The sequence below is a fragment of the Lepus europaeus genome, chromosome 1, assembly GCF_033115175.1.
Source record: "Lepus europaeus isolate LE1 chromosome 1, mLepTim1.pri, whole genome shotgun sequence".
NCBI classification, from domain to species: domain Eukaryota; kingdom Metazoa; phylum Chordata; class Mammalia; order Lagomorpha; family Leporidae; genus Lepus; species Lepus europaeus.
This window is the reverse complement of record NC_084827.1, coordinates 116947521-116964770: the sequence shown is the minus strand read 5'-3', so window position 1 is coordinate 116964770 and position 17250 is coordinate 116947521. Positions and strand designations below refer to the sequence as shown.

At 39.2% G+C, this 17250-nt stretch overlaps 1 protein-coding gene and 1 pseudogene across 1 annotated transcript in view; one reads left to right on the top strand and one right to left on the bottom strand.

Annotated features, from left to right (window-relative positions):
• The window catches only part of OLA1 (Obg like ATPase 1), a 184190-nt gene that overhangs the window by 145846 nt on the left and 21094 nt on the right, over positions 1-17250 (top strand). The gene's annotated exons all lie outside the window — the stretch shown is intronic.
• Positions 9460-10149, bottom strand: LOC133766766 (small ribosomal subunit protein uS3-like; annotated as a pseudogene).

Sequence of the window (17250 nt, the reverse complement as noted above, 5' to 3'; positions counted from 1 at the left end):
CTTAAGTACATTTAATTATAAAGCCTCCAAATGCAATGTGAATCCGTAGGCTATAGTGAGACATTAAAGTGCATCATTTTTAATTGTTAGTGCAGAAAAGTGAAATTCTTTTTACCTTTTAGTATAAAGCTGTACATATCTGGCATTTCACATTCTAAACTGGAGCTCCCAACAAGGAGCTTATCAGAGCAAATTGTCTAGTCCATCCCCTTCCTCACTCAAAACCTAATGACCCTTTATCATCATGGTTTAGATTGCTGGACACAGATGTGAGAAAATACAAGTAATCTACAGGTAACTACAGTAGCTGCACTGATGTTCTCAGAGAACTGACTGCTGGGAAGATAAAGAGCTTCCCACAGAGTCTGTGACTTTCCGGCAGCAAAGCACATCATGAGCTCATACATGAAGTTTTATTTGCTGAAGATTCACAATAAGATGCATTAGAACATTCAGCAGGGTCTCTTTTTAGATGAGCATAGAAATTCTGGAGAGTTATTAGTTGATGCACCAGTGCATAGCATCACACTAAAAAAAAAAAAGAAGTTCAGCAATATTAATTCTTTCTATGGACACCAAAGATTATGGCCACAATGGAGCATTAATATTGACATCTTTTCTTGATATTTATATAATCTACCACAGACTCTAATTACTTTCTCTTCACAAAAGGCTGAGTTTCTTGCTGAAAAGGAGTTTGGCTATGATTTTTAATATGAAAGCAGAACAGCAATTTCTCAAACTTTAGTACTAAATTGCATTTCAAAGGACTTGTTTATGGCCAGGTGCTCTGCTTTTGTTAGCTGCTTAGATTGTGATCTGTGAGGTAAACTCATTTATCTATTTGCATGCAATTGAGTAATTTGCCATGAAAAGGATGATTGGTTTTGGGATAAAGGTACTGCACCTGTAGCTTAAGTTTTATAATTGTTACTTTGACGATTATTTGCAGTGATCATAGTTTGTTTCTGCTTTAGAAAACTACAATGCAAAGTATATTTACTTAATCTTTTTTTATGTATGAGATGTTTTGTTTTCAGTGAATGAATTCGGTTTTAGTTTACTAGATTGGGGGGAGTCTATATGAATTAGACTGTCTGACCTTCAGGTGTGTGTTTCTTTACAAAAATCATTTGCTCGTCATATTTTCCTAAAAGCTAATTAATTTTGTTTCTGTATAAACTACAACTACTAGATTAGGAATAGTCATATTCCCTTCATGTGTCAAAATGAATTACAGTCTTCACTTCATTGTTTTAAATTATCATTTTAGTAGCTGAAAGATAAAAATAATTTTCAACAATCAGTATTGGCTAAGTAGTTTACAGTCAACAAAATGAGGCAATGAGGTATTTGATTCATTCTTGCATGGTTGTGTATATGTACCTAGCCTAATTTTGTTTTTTGTGGAAAATATTGAAATACTTAGATAATTAAGAGAAGGCGCTTGACTAATTTCTTACTCATTTTTGCTGCAATAATATTGCAATGCTGTACCTTTAAAAAATTTTTTTGCAACTAAAGCACCAAAATTATCTCAAATACATCTGTGAGCTTAAAACAATTAATATTAAGCCTTTAGCTTAGAAGAACCAGTGAGCAAAATATCTTATCAGAAAACAGTAAAGACAAATTATAAGTACTGCTAATCATTAGAATTCCTGTTTTTGATAGCAATTAGTGTCATTCTTTTTTGAGATTTTTATCAGTGAAGAGTCTTAGTTTATCCCGATATATTTGAAATATTCGTTGTTGTATGGCATAGATTAATCTAAAAGCTAGAACACTGAAGAATTGTTTGAGGCGGTATTATGCATTAATTCTGTTTTTAGTTTGCTGTAAGATCTAAAGAAAAAACTATATTTGTTTCCATTTAGCAGCAAATAGGAAACACAGAACTCAAAATTCTACAAAGTACATTTTCTTGCCCTCTTCGTGTTTAAAAGGAAAGAAACCAGAGGAGCATGTGCAGTGTAAGATTGTTTTGCATTTTTGTTTTTACATCACCAGATTAAGTATAATGAAACCCATCTGCAAATTGTAGGAACTACTCATCGGTTTTGTCAAGGACTGTAGTATGGTTTTTTCTCTTCTTTTTCTTCCACAGTTTTTTTTTTAATTTCAATGAGATATACATAAAATTAAAAACCTTGTCTGTTATAAAGTTTTGTTTGAGCTTTTTAAACTGAGTGATTAGCAGAAATAATGACCCTGTCAGCCTAATCACATTAAAATGTGGTTAACATCATTTAATTTTTTCCACTTAATATGCAAAAATTTCCAGTAGATTTGCAGTGAAGGCCATTGAAATTCCATTAGAACAAGAATAAAAATTTCAGGCATCATTTATTCAGAGAAAGAATAAAGGTCTCGATTGAGAACTGCTGAATCTTTCTATTAGAGACACTATGAATCATTATATTGAATTGTACCTTACATTTTGATGGACCTGTTTCTGGCTCTTCAAATGGTTGAAAATCATATATTTCATCATTTTCATAAGAAGAAATAAACTAAATTGCTTAGTTGTTTTATAAATATCTAAAAGATTACTGAATAGTTTATTTTGTGTTTCTTCAACCTGCTTGGATTTTAAGTAGAAAGTTGGTTGTACTCTAGAAACATGATAATAAAAATTACTTTAAGACATGGAACAAACTACCTAGCCAATCCACAGAATGGACAGGTCACATTTTAAATAGTTGTCTTGGTGTGTGCCAAGGAGGACGTTGTATTAAGAACCAAATGATACCAGCTCTTTCCCAAAGTTCATAGCTTATCATTTATCAAGCTTCGACTGCTATGTTATGCTGCATTAGCTATGTATGAATTATAATCCAAGAACATTCTATTGTTTCTAGTATTATTTACCCTTTTGTGATCATTTTTGATATTTCATTGTAGTAATGTGTTCATAGTACAGAGAAGTAGGAAAAGCTTTTTTTTTTAGTTTAAGCAGTGCCTACCATTTGTGCTTTTGTTGGCATGTTTTCTTTTGCCAGTATCCCATAAAACTCACATTGTGTGGGATGTTTCTCCCCCATGGAAAAAAAAAATAATCGTTACTGTATATACCTGATAAGCGGAAATGGCTTTCTGTAATCACTCCTGTCCCTCGGGTAATTAAGTAATTATACAGTGTTTGGTTTTTTGTTTTTTTTTTAAATTTGTATTTTGTTTCTGAACCATTTGGACCATTATATAATTATACTTTGTGTACTTTGTAGTAAAAATACTTTGGAAAATTCATTAGGAAAGTAGCTCATGCATATGCTACTTGGAATGTATAAATTTCTCCATCCTCGCCTGTTTTTACATCCCTGGAAATCTAAAACTATTTAATTGTCCCCCACTGTGGTTGCCTAGTGCCTCCTCAAAACTACCTTATCTAGGGTGATGCCCCAGACTCTCTTTTGTTCTCTGTATCAGTATCATGTGTATTTCCTTCCAGTCCTTATCACAAGCTAAATAAGCTCACGTGTTCATCTCCTGTTTTTCATCTCATGGGAATTTAAATTCTGTGAGAATAAGGAACATGCCTGTCTTGTTTGTTTTATATCTCCAGTACTTGGCACTGGCCTCAGTAAATATTGTTGATTGATCAAATAGCTGGCTGGATGAAATCCATTGAATTTATCATAACCCTTTGTTTCAGCACTGACTTTTAGTCTTCATTAATGAAATATCTAGATCGTTTGATGTCAGTTTGTTCTGCTTAGATACACCTTTGATTCAGAACACAGATGGATGAGCTGTCCATGCCAGGCATCAGCAAAGGTTTTCTGTAACAGGTTAAATGGTAAATATTTTCGGCTTTGAGGACTGCACAATCCGTGTTGCAGTTACTTAACTTTGCCATTGTAATATGGCAAGCAGCAAAGCAAATAGACAAGTCATTGTTCCAATAAAATGTCTTTTATGGACACTGAAATTTGAGTGAATTTCATTAGCATAAAATATTATTCTTCTTTTGTTTTTAAAGAAATCATTTAAAAATGTAAAAACCATTCTGTTTGCAGACCTTATCTCCACTCCCCCAAATGCATGTAATGATTTGCCAGCCCCAGGTTATGCTTAACCAAAACAGGCCTTCTGTTGCTGGACATGTAGTTGTATAGCCCCATTCTTCTACTGAAGTATTTCCCTCTCTCCTCTCCTACATAATCAGTTTTTTCTCACCTAGTTGATGTTTCCCAGTGGTATGTAAGCATGATATTATTTTTCCACTCTTTTGACACCCCCCCCCTTTGTACTACAGCTCATTTCTTTCATTCCTCCTTGAAAGTATATACTTGTATAGTGTTCTCAGGTTCTATATCTATACATTCTACTAACCACAGCTTTGAAACATTTTTTTAAATGCACCTGTCCTGAACATGTACAGACTTTTTTTCCTTGTCATTATTCCTAAACAACAGAGTTTAATAACTATTTACATTGCATTAGGTATTATAAATAATGTAAAGATGATTTAAAATATATGGGAGATGTGGGCAGGTTATATACAAATACTACGCTGTTTTGCATTAGGGACTTGAGTGTCCTTGGATTTTGGTATTGGGGTCCTACAGCTAATCCCCAGAGCAGCAGAAAATTCAGCAGTTTTCTGTGTACAAATAAGTAAATTTCATTTGAAAAGTAAAGCTCAACCTATAACTTGAGTTTTTGAAAATAAAGTCATTATGTAGTGAAAAGAGCAGAAACTATACAACTGTTAAATGAAGTTACATATTACAATGTGAAACGCTTGTCAATTTTTCCTTCAAAGAAATGTCATATCTTTATAAAATTTATTTGAAAGGAAGAACAACAGAGGGAGATCTTCCATCTGTTGGTTCACTTCCCAGATGGTCACAGTAGCCAAAGCTGGGCCAGGCTGAAGACAGGAGCATGGAACTCTGTTTGGGTCTTTCACATGGGTGGCAAGAACTCTTGTACTTGAGTCATCCAGTGTTTCCCAGGTGCATTATCAGGGAGCTGTATTGGAAGTGGAGCAGCCAGGACTCAAATGGGTCATCTGATATGGGATGATGGCATCACAAGCAATGTCTTCTAGCAACATATCCTTTGTTATTGCATTGCAGATGTTTCTCACAAGATAGCTAGTATGAAAAATAAAACATGAATAATATTCTTCCTCAAAACAACAGGGCTCCATTTTTGGGGATGGGAATGGGAAGAAGTCTGTAATGGATGAAAGGGCACTTCTACACTATGTACTTATCTCTGTGTTTCTCTCTCTCTTTCTCTCTCTCTAGCCTTTTTTTTTTTTTTTTTTTTTTTTTTTTAAGATTTTATTTGAAAGGCAGAATTACAGAGAGAGAGGGAGAGACACAGAGAATTTCCATCCGTTGGTTTACATCCCAAATGGCCACAATTGCTGGGGCTGGGCTAGGTCAAATCCAGGAGCCTGGAACTCCATCCAAGTCTCCCACTTGGGCCCTCTCCCACTGCTTTCCCAGGTACATTAACGGAGGGCAGGATAAGAAATGCAGCAGCCAGACCTGAACTGGTGCTCCTATGAGATGCTGGTGTTGCAGGCAGCAGTTTCACCTGCTGTGCCACAGTGCTGATTCCTAGCCTTTCACTTCCACTCTGCTGATTTCTCTCTACTTGCCATGATGCTTATCCAGGGATTAGTCATTGAGGTACTCTGTTAATGCTTGTCACTGACCCTCCATACTTTAGCCTCACTCCAGTCTACATGCCAGTGGGTCTCAGACTTTAGTGTGCATGAGAATCATCTGAGAAACACAAATCTCTGGGTCTCACCTCCAGAATTTGTGATTTAAGTCTGGGGCAGGGCCTGAGAATTGTCCTGTCCTGCAGGTTCCCAGGTAACACTGATGCTGCTGGTTCGTGTATGCTACTTTGAGAAGCTCTGCTGTCTCTGCTAATGGTTCATAAGTCTACAGCTTTAGTGTCCCTCTTTGCCCCCCTCAAAGTTCATTGTTCCTAACTGTCAACAAGAAAGAATTTCCATCTACACTAAACTTCCTACTTTTTTTATATAATATCCACAAGGGAATCTACTTTCAGAATTTCCTATCCTATCAGTAACGTCAATACTCTGAATCATTTAGGCCTAAGTTTTCCAAACTATTTTTACTTATTTTTTATTTTTGTTTTTTTTAAATTAATTAATTAATTTACTTATTTGAAAGAGTTACAGGGGCCTGTGCTATGGTATAGAGGGTTAAGCCGCCACCTGTGGTGCCAGCATTCCATATGGGCAATGTGCAAGTCCTGATTGTTCCACTTCTGATCCAGCTCCCTGCTGGTGCAACTGGGAGAACAGTATAGGATGGCCCAGGTGCTTGGGCACCTGAGCCCAGATGGGAGACCTGGACGAAGCTCCTGGCTCCCTTCAGCCTGGCCCAACCCTAGCCATATGACCATTTAGGGAGTGAACCAGCAGATGGAAGATCTCTCTCTCATTTACTCTCACTCTCCCCCTCACCTTCTCTCTCTGTATTTCTGCCTTTCAAATAAATAAATAAATAAAATCTTAAAAAAAAAAAAATGAGGAAGAAAGAGTTACAAAGAGTGAGGGATGCTATATGGGATGCTGGCACCACAGGTGGTGGCTTGACCCTCTTGCCATAGTGCCAGCCCCATGTTTTTTATTTTGTGTACTATATTTGTTTAATCACCAAATTTCATCTTATTTTCTTGGAAATCTGGGCTTTGTTCTTCCCTTTCTCTTCAATTACACTGTTCATCAACCAAGACTAAAACCTTCTCTCTTCATGTTTGAGTTAGGTAGCGGCCTCCTGAACTTGCTGTCTAAAGTTCACTCTGATTTCATTTTAAGTATTTTAGCTCTGCCATCTTCTCATTCTATAATCCTTTGATGAAATATAAGAGAACAGCTTCACAACTTAGATTATGCAAAGAGCTCCTGGGTCAGTCACAAAAGGTACTAACTCTACAAGCGGGGAAAATGGACCTAATATGAGAAACCTCTGATCATCAAAAAACAGTATTAAGAAAGTGGAGACCAGCCCTACTGGAAAAGGCCATTCACGGTATATATCTGGCAGAGAACTTATACTCAGAGTCTGTGTTTAAAATTACTGTACATGAAAATAAAATAAAATCACCACACAGGAGCAGTATAAAGATAAATGTCTTTAGCTTTAAAGGTGAGCAAAGGGCTTGTACACTTTGCAAAAGAGGGAACATGAATAAACATGCACGGGTACATGGCACATTTTAGTCATCATGGAAAGGCAAATTAAAACTGTAATTAAATATGCTTTTAATACTCATTAGAATGGCTAAAATCAAAATAACTCATGCCACTGAATGTAGATGGGGAAGCAGGACGAATCTGTCCAACCACTTTGGAGAGCTGGCCGGTTTTTTTTTAAGTTAAGCATACATCTATCTACATTAGGATCCCAAAGTTCTAACTTTGAATATTTACTCAAAAGAAATGAAAACATGTCTATATATATTATTATACAAAAATTTTAATAGCAAACTTCCTTGTGATAGTGTAATAGCCCAGACCTGGAAACAAATGGGCAAATAAATTGTAGTATGACTATGGAAGTCATACATTTTACCAATAAAATCCACGGAGCAACATAGAGAGGAGGTGAGGATTGACTAGAAAGGGGTAAAGGCAACTTTCTGGGAATATGAAAATGGAAATGTTGCATGTCTTTTTGCGGATAGTGGTAATGTGTGCATAAAATTTTCAAAATTCATCAAAATGAACATGTAAGGTATGTGCGTTTTAATTCTTTGTTGATTCTACCTCAATAAAAAATAATTTACAAAAACTATCAATAGATTCTTGTTTCCTGTCAGATGTATGCAGGGGTGTGTGTGTGTGTGTGTGTGTGTGAGAGAGAGAGAGAGAAAGAGAGAGAGAGAGAGAGAGAGAGAGAGAGAAACTAGAAAGATCAACAAGAGGACCTGGATCTTTATGGAGACAAAAACAGTGTCAGTCTTCATTTATTCCTACCAGCTCAGCACTTAAGTAGCATAGTGTCTGACAGACAATGAGTATTTATTTAATAAATAAATACTTCTGGGATGAATCTATATTCTCTATTCACTATGTTTTCTCCACAAATTTTTTTTTTTTAATTTATTAGAAAGAGTTACACAGAAAGAGGAGAGGCAGAGAGAGAGAGAGAGAGAGGTCTTCCATCCGATGGTTCACTCCCCTATTGGCTGCAACAGCCAGAGCTGTGCTGATCCGAAGCCAGGAGCCAGGAGCCTCCTCCGGGTCTCCCACGCAGGTACAGGGGCCCAAGGATCTGGGCCATCTTCTACTGCTTTCCCAGGCCACAGCAGAGAGCTGGATCGGAAGAGGAACAGCCGGGTCTCAAACCAGCGCCCATATGGGATGCCAGCGCTTCAGGCCAGGGTGTTAACCCACTGCGCCACAGCGCTGGTCCCCATCTCAGCAAATTTTATAGTACTGTTTCTAATCATGGGATGATATATTACTATATTGATATTTATTTACCATGTTCCCCAAAGTTTTTTATTTTGATTATTTCACTTTTTTTTTTTAAACAAAGTACAATTGAGTTTCTATGCAGCCATTCGAGAAAGAGCATTTGCCTTAATCTCAGCCAACACTGGGCATTACTGTTGGTTTGTTGGCTTGTTTTTAAGATTTATTTATTCTATTTATTTGAAAGGCAGAGTAACAGAGTTGGGGCAGGAGATATCTTCTATCCACTGGTTCACTCTCCAAATGGGCATAGTGGCCCAGGCATGGGCCAGGCTGAAGCCAGTAGCCAGAAACCCCATCTGCATCTCCCACAGAGGTGGCAAGAACCGAAGTGCTTGAGTCTTCATTCCTGGCCTCCCAGGTGCACTAACAAAGAACTGGTTTGAAGGCTGAATAGGCAAAACTCAAACTGGTACTCCAATAAGTAGGGGCTTAACTCAGTGTCACAATGTGAGCCTGTCCCATTACTGTTGTTTTCATCTTTATTTTTATGTTAATTTATTTGAGGCCGGCGCTGTGGCTTAACAGGCTAATCCTCCGCCTTGTGGTGCCGGCATACCAGGTTCTAGTCCCGGTTGGGGCGCCGGATTCTATCCCGGTTGCCTCTCTTCCAGGCCAGCTCTCTGCTATAGCCCAGGAATGCAGTGGAGGATGGCCCAAGTCCTTGGGCCCTGCACCCGCATGGGAGACCAGGAGAAGCACCTGGCTCCTGGCTTCGGATCAGTGCGATGCGCCAGCCGCAGCGGCCATTGGAGGGTGAACCAACGGCAAAAAGGAAGACCTTTCTCTCTGTCTCTCTCTCTCTCAATATCCACTCTGCCTGTCAAAAAAAAAAAAAAGAAAAAAAAATTTAAAAAAATTAATTTATTTGATTACAATGAAAAAGTAAGTTATACTTAATGACTTTTTTCTTTGTACAAGATTTTATTAAAGATCTTTACAAAGTAACATGCAGATTCCGAACAGCTGCCAAGGAGACCCTGTTAAGCTGTGGGTACTGGCTGGGGCATGGCAGGTGGCTCTGGCTTCCCTCGCTTCTGCTCTGAGATAGGGGTGGTGGTCAGGATCTCATCGTTAAGTTCCCCGATACTCACGTGAACAGGCAGGGGCTTCCTTGGGTCAGTCTTTTGACTTGGGTCCCAGAGCGGCATGATCTTCACTTTGATGCCTAACACACCCTGTCTGAGTAGCACTTGACGCACTGCAGTGTCAATCTAGTCACACAGACTTCATGGATTTACCTTCTGTTCTCAGAGCTTCCTAGACACCACAACCTTGCAGCCCTTAGCTCTGCTCTCCGTGAAGAAGCACAGCATACCATAGCAGGTTCTCCATACAGCAAGCCCTCCTAGGAGTTTGTAACACAGACTCTCTGCCTGGGTGATGACACACAGACCCCTTGTGGCTACCTGTTCAAGGTAAAGCTCTGTGCTGCCCTCTGGGAAGCCAAAGCTCCGAACAGCTGCAGTCAGTTCACCGATTTGCTGACCCTTCTCAGTGAGGACATTCTGTACCCTGGTGACTAAGGTGATGATTTCTGTCCTGGTTGCTGTAACTTGATCCTCAACTCCAGAGTAGCCATCTTCAGCCAGTTGCTGGGTGAGAAACTCATTTAGCTCAGCTTTGAAGATGCCTTTAGCAACAAACTTCCTCTTGGAAATTTGCACTGCCATCTTGCCGCCGTGCATTTAATGACTTTTAGACTGATTATTAGAAGATGAAAACTTGTATCTCCACTGGGAACAAAATTAAAAGTAGGCTTAAGTCAGTTGTATAGAAGTTGATTTCCCAGGGGCCAGTGCTGTGGCACCTTGGTTAAGCCAAAGCCACCTGTGATGCCAGCATCCCATGTGAGTGGTTCTTCAAGTCCTGGCTGTTCTACTTCCTATCCAGCTCCCTGCTAATGATCCTAGGAAAGCAGTGGAGGTTGGCCCAAGTACTTGGACCCCTGTATCCACATGGAAGATCTGGATGGAGTTCCTGGATCCTGGCTTTGGCCTGACCCAGCCCCAGCCATTCAGCCATTTGGGGAGTGAACCAGCAAATAGAAGATCTCTGTTTCTCCCTTTCTCTGTAACTCTGCCTTTCAAGTAAATAAAATATTTTTAAAAAAAAGAATTTGATTTCCCATTTATAATTATTGTTTTGATGTATGCTAAGGGCAGAAATCTTATAGTACAGCAAAACAATAACCACTCAAGAGACTTCATTTAGCTGTGGTATGTCATTAATAAAAAAATTTTTTTTGTTAGTGAATTGATTAATTTGAAAACAGTAATAGGCAATTTGCCAGGATAGTAGAGAGACACTTTCACTGGGGGAGGGAACAAAGGAATAAGTGTTTGGTTGATTTTCATCTCTCCCAGTGTAGTGTGTATGAATCTGGTGTGTGTGAAACTGCTCTTCATACCCAGAGCCAAGTGACATATGATTCCTAGAATAGCTATAGTTATACTGGTCTACCTTACTGATACATTTCTTGTATGATATTTGTAATCCTAAATGGTTCTTTGCCCCTTCTTGGAAACTGCAGGAATATTAATCAGCATTGATTTTTAATGAGTAACAAACTTTGCCCTTTCTCTATACATCGAACAATGTAAGGAGGAAAAGGAAGAAAAGAAATATCAGTGAATTGACTAATACTTAGACCTGGCTTCTCAGATACATCTGATTAATATGCAGATCACAGGTAAATATAACATAATTTTGTTTATAAAATGTGGTCTGGGGGCCGGCATTGTGGCATAGCAAGTTAAGCCTCTACCTGCGATACTGGCATCCCATATGGGTGCAGGTTCAAGTCCCTGCTGCTCCACTTCCCATCCAACTCCCTGATAATGCCCCTAGGAAAGCAGCAGAAGATGATCCAAGTACTTGGGCACCTACATGAAAGACACAGAAGAAGCACCAGGCTCCCTGCTTTGGCCTGGCCAAGCCCTGGCCGTTGCAGCCTTTTAGGGCATTGCAGCCTTTTAGGGAGTGAACCAACTGATGATATAAGATATCTCTCTCTCTCTCTCTCTCTCTCTCTCTCTCGACTTTCTCTCTCCCTCTCTCTCCCCCTCTCTCCCCCTCTCTTCCCCTCCCTCCCTCTGTTCTCTCCTCCTCCTCCTCTTCTCTCTAACTCTGCCTTTCAAATAAGAATAAAGAAAAAAAAAGGAAATTGTGGTCTGAACCTTGAGTTGTTTCTTCACTTAATAAATAATAATAGTAACTAATATATGTTGAGCACTTACGTTGTATGAAATACCATGCTAAGCATTTTACTTATACTTTCTTATTTAATATTCACAGTGGCCATATGAAGAAGGTACTGTTATTCTCTTCAGTTATAGGTGAGAAACAGACTTTAGAAAGTTCCATGTTGTGCCCAGGACCCTTTGTCTGGTCCCAGTGTTCTGTAAACTTCCTATGTTCTGCCTCCTTTGCAAACATATTGCCTGAGGGAGTCCTTTAATTATAAGACCACTTTAATTAAAATAAAAGTTCCATTTTGCATGCAGTGTATTTAATTTTTTTTAATGTACATAATTATTTGGGGGGAGCACTTGCTAGTTCCCCTCTGTTGATTCACCCCCAAATGACTGCAACAGTCTGGGTTGGACCAAGCTGAAACCAGGAGCCAGAAACTCAATCCAGCATTTCCACATGGGTAGCAGGGGCCCAGCTACTTGACTATTACCACTCTGTCTGAGGGTCTGCATTAACACAAGGCTGGAGTCAGAAGTTGGAGCTGGAGATCAAATTCAGGTACTCTGATATGGGACACAGGTTTCTTAACCACTAGGCCAAATATCTACCCTACATACAATTTTTTTTTTCAGTAAAATATGTTCTGGCTCATTACCAATTGCTAGGACAAGCTGCGAGCTATGAAATCAACTACAGAGTTCTGTGGAAGAGAGAATAAATCTTTCAGAAGCACCTGAAAATTTTGCCATAGGCTGTGCACAGTTTTTTTTTCAAGATATCTCATCTGTTATCTAACATGTTTCCGTTTAGCTTCTCTGGAAATACTTGTTAATAAGAATAGTTCTGTGTCCCTTCTTGTAACTTTGGGGAAGAGCCACACTCCATTATAGCACTTCTTGTTCCTCCTCTATCTCAGATTCCTTTTCTCAAAACCACAGAAGAAGTGACTTTCCCTCTTTTATAGTGACTCCTTGATTTTGTACCTTTCTGTGTCTGCTCCTATGTGAAACTCACTTATACCCCACAATGGATAAATGGGATCATGGATCTTGTCAGAATAAGAATGCACCCTCCAGGGGCTACATTAAGAACAACTTTTACAACAAGGTCCCTCAGGAGAGGGTGTCCCTGCAGGTGGCTTCTGGTGCTCACGCCTGCATCAGTCTTTTCCTCAGGAATTTCTTGCTTTCTCACTAGCCCCACAAAATTCCAGCTCTTTTGAAGACAAACATTTCCTTTCCTGCTTTTCTTGTTTGTACTAAATAAGTATGTAATTGAAAAGATAAAAATTTCCTCATTTTAATGCAGCCAAAATCTTATATTGAGACTGGATATGGGAAGCACCCACCATTATGCCTGGGGCACTGCACTCCACCCTCCCTTGCAATAATATGTTGACTATTTCTTTCCCCAGTCTCTGCACTACTTTTTCAGAGATGCATCCCCAGGATCTAGCATAATGCCATTAATACAAAAGGTTGCTTCATACATATTTAGGTTTGACTTCTTTCCTTTCCCGTTACCTCCCTATCTGTAAAGATTCACTTAGGCAAGAGTTCCTCCTAGAAATGGAGACCTGATTTTTATAAAGAGCCACCATTCTTTACTCCCAGGTCATTTCACAGTATTTTTTAACTCTACAGTAACTATTGAGAATGACCCAGTAAGTGACAGGAGATGACCAAAACTGGAGTCACATTTGAAGACCTCCTGTATTCAAGGCCCTTTAATCCTAACACCAACCTGATTAAACTAAGGCTTGAGAAACTTAAATGGCTTTCCCAGGACCTTATTGCTAGTACACAAAGGAGCTGCAATTTGAATTGATGTGTGTCCTGCTCTAAAACCTCTGGTTTTTCTACTGGCCCGCCCTGTCTCCACAAGATCGGACATTATAGGATAATAATGTGCGTAATATCATTATTTCTATTTTTTATCTCTAGGTTATTTCTCAGTTTAGTTTTAGGTTTTTTTTTTTTTTCTTAAAATACAATTCACATACATAAAATTCTCCCTTTTAAAGGGCACAGTTGAGTGGCTTTTAGTATATTCACAGTGTTGCATTACTATCACCTCTAACTCCAGAACATTTTCACCACTAGGAAAGGAAGCCCGTGCTCTTTAACAAGCACTCATTGCCTCTAACTAAGCTATCTCTGTGGATTTCTATCTCTGTGGAGTTACCTGTTGAGGCTATTTTATATAAATTGAGTCTTATAGTATGTGGCCTTTTGCATGTTTCTTTTACTTGGCGTAATGTTTTTAATGATCATCCATGTTTAAGCATTCCTCAGTATTTTATTTCTTTTTATGACTGAATAGTACTTGTTGGTGTGGTTTGCCACTTATCATTGTCTTTCTAATATAACCATTCTGATTGCATGTGTAATGGTATCTAGCTGTGGTATTTGATTTTCATTCTGATAATGACTAATGATTAGTATCTTTTCATATGTTATTGTCATTTGTATATCCTCCAGAGGAAAATGTCTCCAAATCCTTTAATTTCTTTTTATTCTTAAGTTATGAGAGTTCTTTAAAAGTTCTGGACGCTGGCATTCTATCAGATATATGATTTCCAAATATTTCCTCCCATTTTTTGGATTATCTTTTCACTTTCTTGATAATGTCTTGTGGTACACAAAATTTTAGATTTTTAAAAAAAATTTATTTGACAAGCTGGCACCACGGCTCACTAGGCTAATCCTCCGCCTTGCGGCACCGGCACTCCGGGTTCTAGTCCCGGTCGGGGCGCCGGATTCTGTCACGGTTACCCCTCTTCCAGGCCAGCTCTCTGCTGTGGCCAGGGAGTGCAGTGGAGGATGGCCCAAGTGCTTGGGCCCTGCACCCCATGGGAGACCAGGAGAAGCACCTGGCTCCTGCCATCGGATCAGTGCAATGCGCCGGCTGCAGCGCGCCAGCTGTGGCAGCCATTGGAGGGTGAACCAACGGCAAAAGGAAGACCTTTCTCTCTGTCTCTCTCTCACTGTCCACTCTGCCTGTCAAAAAAAAAAAAAATTATTTGACAGATAGAATTACAGTGAGAGAGAGACACAAAGAGAAAGGTCTTCCTTCTGTTGGTTCACCCCCCCTCCCCACAATGGCCGCTACAACTGGAGCTACGCCGATCTGAAGCCAGGAGCCAGGTGCTTCCTCCTGGTCTCCTATGCAGGTACAGGGGCCCAAGCACCTGGGCCATCCTCCACTGCATTCCCGGTCCACAGCAGGGAGCTGGACCAGAAGAGGAGCAACTGGGACTAGAACCGGCACCCACATGGGATGCCAGCGCTGCAGGTGGAGGATTAACCAAGTGAGCCACGGCGCCAGCCCTAAATTTTAGATTTTTAACACATTTAGATCTTTGGCCCATTTTAATTTTTATGTGTGAATATCCAATTGTTTAAGCACCATTTTTTTACCCATTGAATTATTTTGGTACCTTGTTAAAAAACAACCATAAATTCAACAACAAGGCTGGCGCCGTGGCTCAACAGGCTAATCCTCTGCCTAGCGGTGCCGGCACACTGGGTTCTAGTCCCGGTTGGGGCACCGGATTCTGTCCCGGTTGCCCCCCCTTCAGGCCAGCTTCCCTGTGCAGTGGAGGATGGCCCAAGTGCTTGGGCCCTGCACCCCATGGGAGACCAGGAGAAGCACCTGGCTCCTGCCATCGGATCAGCGCGGTGTGCGCCGGCTGCGGTGGCCATTGGAGGGTGAAACAACGGCAAAGGAAGACCTTTCTCTCTCTCTCTCTCTCTCTCTCACTGTCCACTCTGCCTATCAAAAATAAAAAAATAAATAAGTAAAATTCAACAACAAAACAAACAATTCAATTAAAAAGTGGATAGAGGACTTGAAAAGATATTTCTCCAAATAAGATATACAAATGACTAACAAGCTTATGAACAGATACTCAACATCACTAATCCTAGAGAAATACAAAGCAAAACTACAGTGATGTATTATCTCACAGCCATTAGCATGTCCACTATCAAAAAAACAGCAAATAACAAGTGCTGACAGAGATGTGGAAAAATCCTAAACCTGTGCATTGATGGGAATGTAAAATAGTGGAGCTACTGTGGAAAACAGTTTGGTGGTTCCTCAAAAGGCTGAACAGAATTACCTTATGATCCCGTAGTCTCACTTATGAGTAGTCATCCAAGAGAATTGAAAGGATCCCAAAAAGATAAGTTTTAAAAGCAGGAAGGGTGAGTCTCACAACTTTGTTCTTTTTTAAGATTGTTTTGGCTATTCTTGATCCTTGCACTTTTCATACTAATTTTCAGATCTGCTTATCAATTTCTGCAAAAAAAAAAAGTAGCCAGGATTTTCATATGGATTGTATTGAATCTGTAGTACAGTTGGGGTAATATTGCCATTTTCACAATATTAAATCTTCCAATTGTCTAACACAGGATGTCTTTCCATTTACTTAGGTCTTTAATTTCTTTCAATATTGCTTTGTAGTTGTCCTTGTACAAGTCTTACACTTACTTTATTAAGTATATTTCTATCTCAGGTCTGGTTTTTTTATCATCTCTAAGCCCTGCATAAATTTCGGCCAATTTCCAAAACACTAGGTATTGATGTTTTCATCATTTTTTATGTTGTTTCTTTAGCATACTATAGCTATGATGCACGTACTGCGGTACATGCTCTCTGCCCTACGCATTGGCATTATCTTCTCTGCGTCTCTTTTTTTCATAGTCTGGATATGGAAGTCCCATGTCTGATACAGTACATTCTTGTAAAATAATGTCTGTTAATGTTAAATCAAGATTTGTGGCTCTCCAGATAAATTTATGTTTTGATTATAGATTGCATCAACCTGGTATTGTTGTTTTTGAACAAAAACAGAAAAGAAAGAGTTTATCCTGGGGCCACTTGGCCAGAAATATTTTCATCTTGTGTATAGGTTCATAACATAGTTGGGAAATTTTCTTACAGCTAACAAAATTTCATAGTCTCAAGATACAAATATTGACTTCAAACCTGAAGATAACTGTAATTACAGAATATTTCTATGTATAATGCTTAAGACCAGAATGTAGCATTACAAAAAGTTGGTATGTGTTCAAAATAGTGACTCTCAGGAATCTGAGTGCAAAATGTTAACAATGGTTATGTGTAATTTCCCACATCCAGAGATTATAAATTCAGGGTTTTTGGTAAAGTGATAGATCCACAGGTTACCCACAAGCTATATTTTGAGAAATGCTACTCTAAAATCTCAAAAATGTACCCTTCTTGGGGCCACATAGCAAGAACACAAATCTTAACTTGGCAGCCTTGAGATGGAGTGGAAAAGAGTGAAAGAGGTAAACAGCCTCAGATTCAGAGAACATCTAAAAGTTGGAGGTACTCATTTTGGAACATTCACAGTGAACCTTGAGATGTTAGTAGTTTGATGGTTTAGAGATGAATTGTAGTAGTTCATATCACAGATACAACTGGAAAATGAAAATAACCCCACTGTACAATGAATTTTTGTAGCCTTACTGCTGTTAAGTATACTCCTCCTAGGTTCTGTTGTAATTTTCCATTCTAGTTCAAAAACAGGTGGGCTCTAGTAGCCAAGG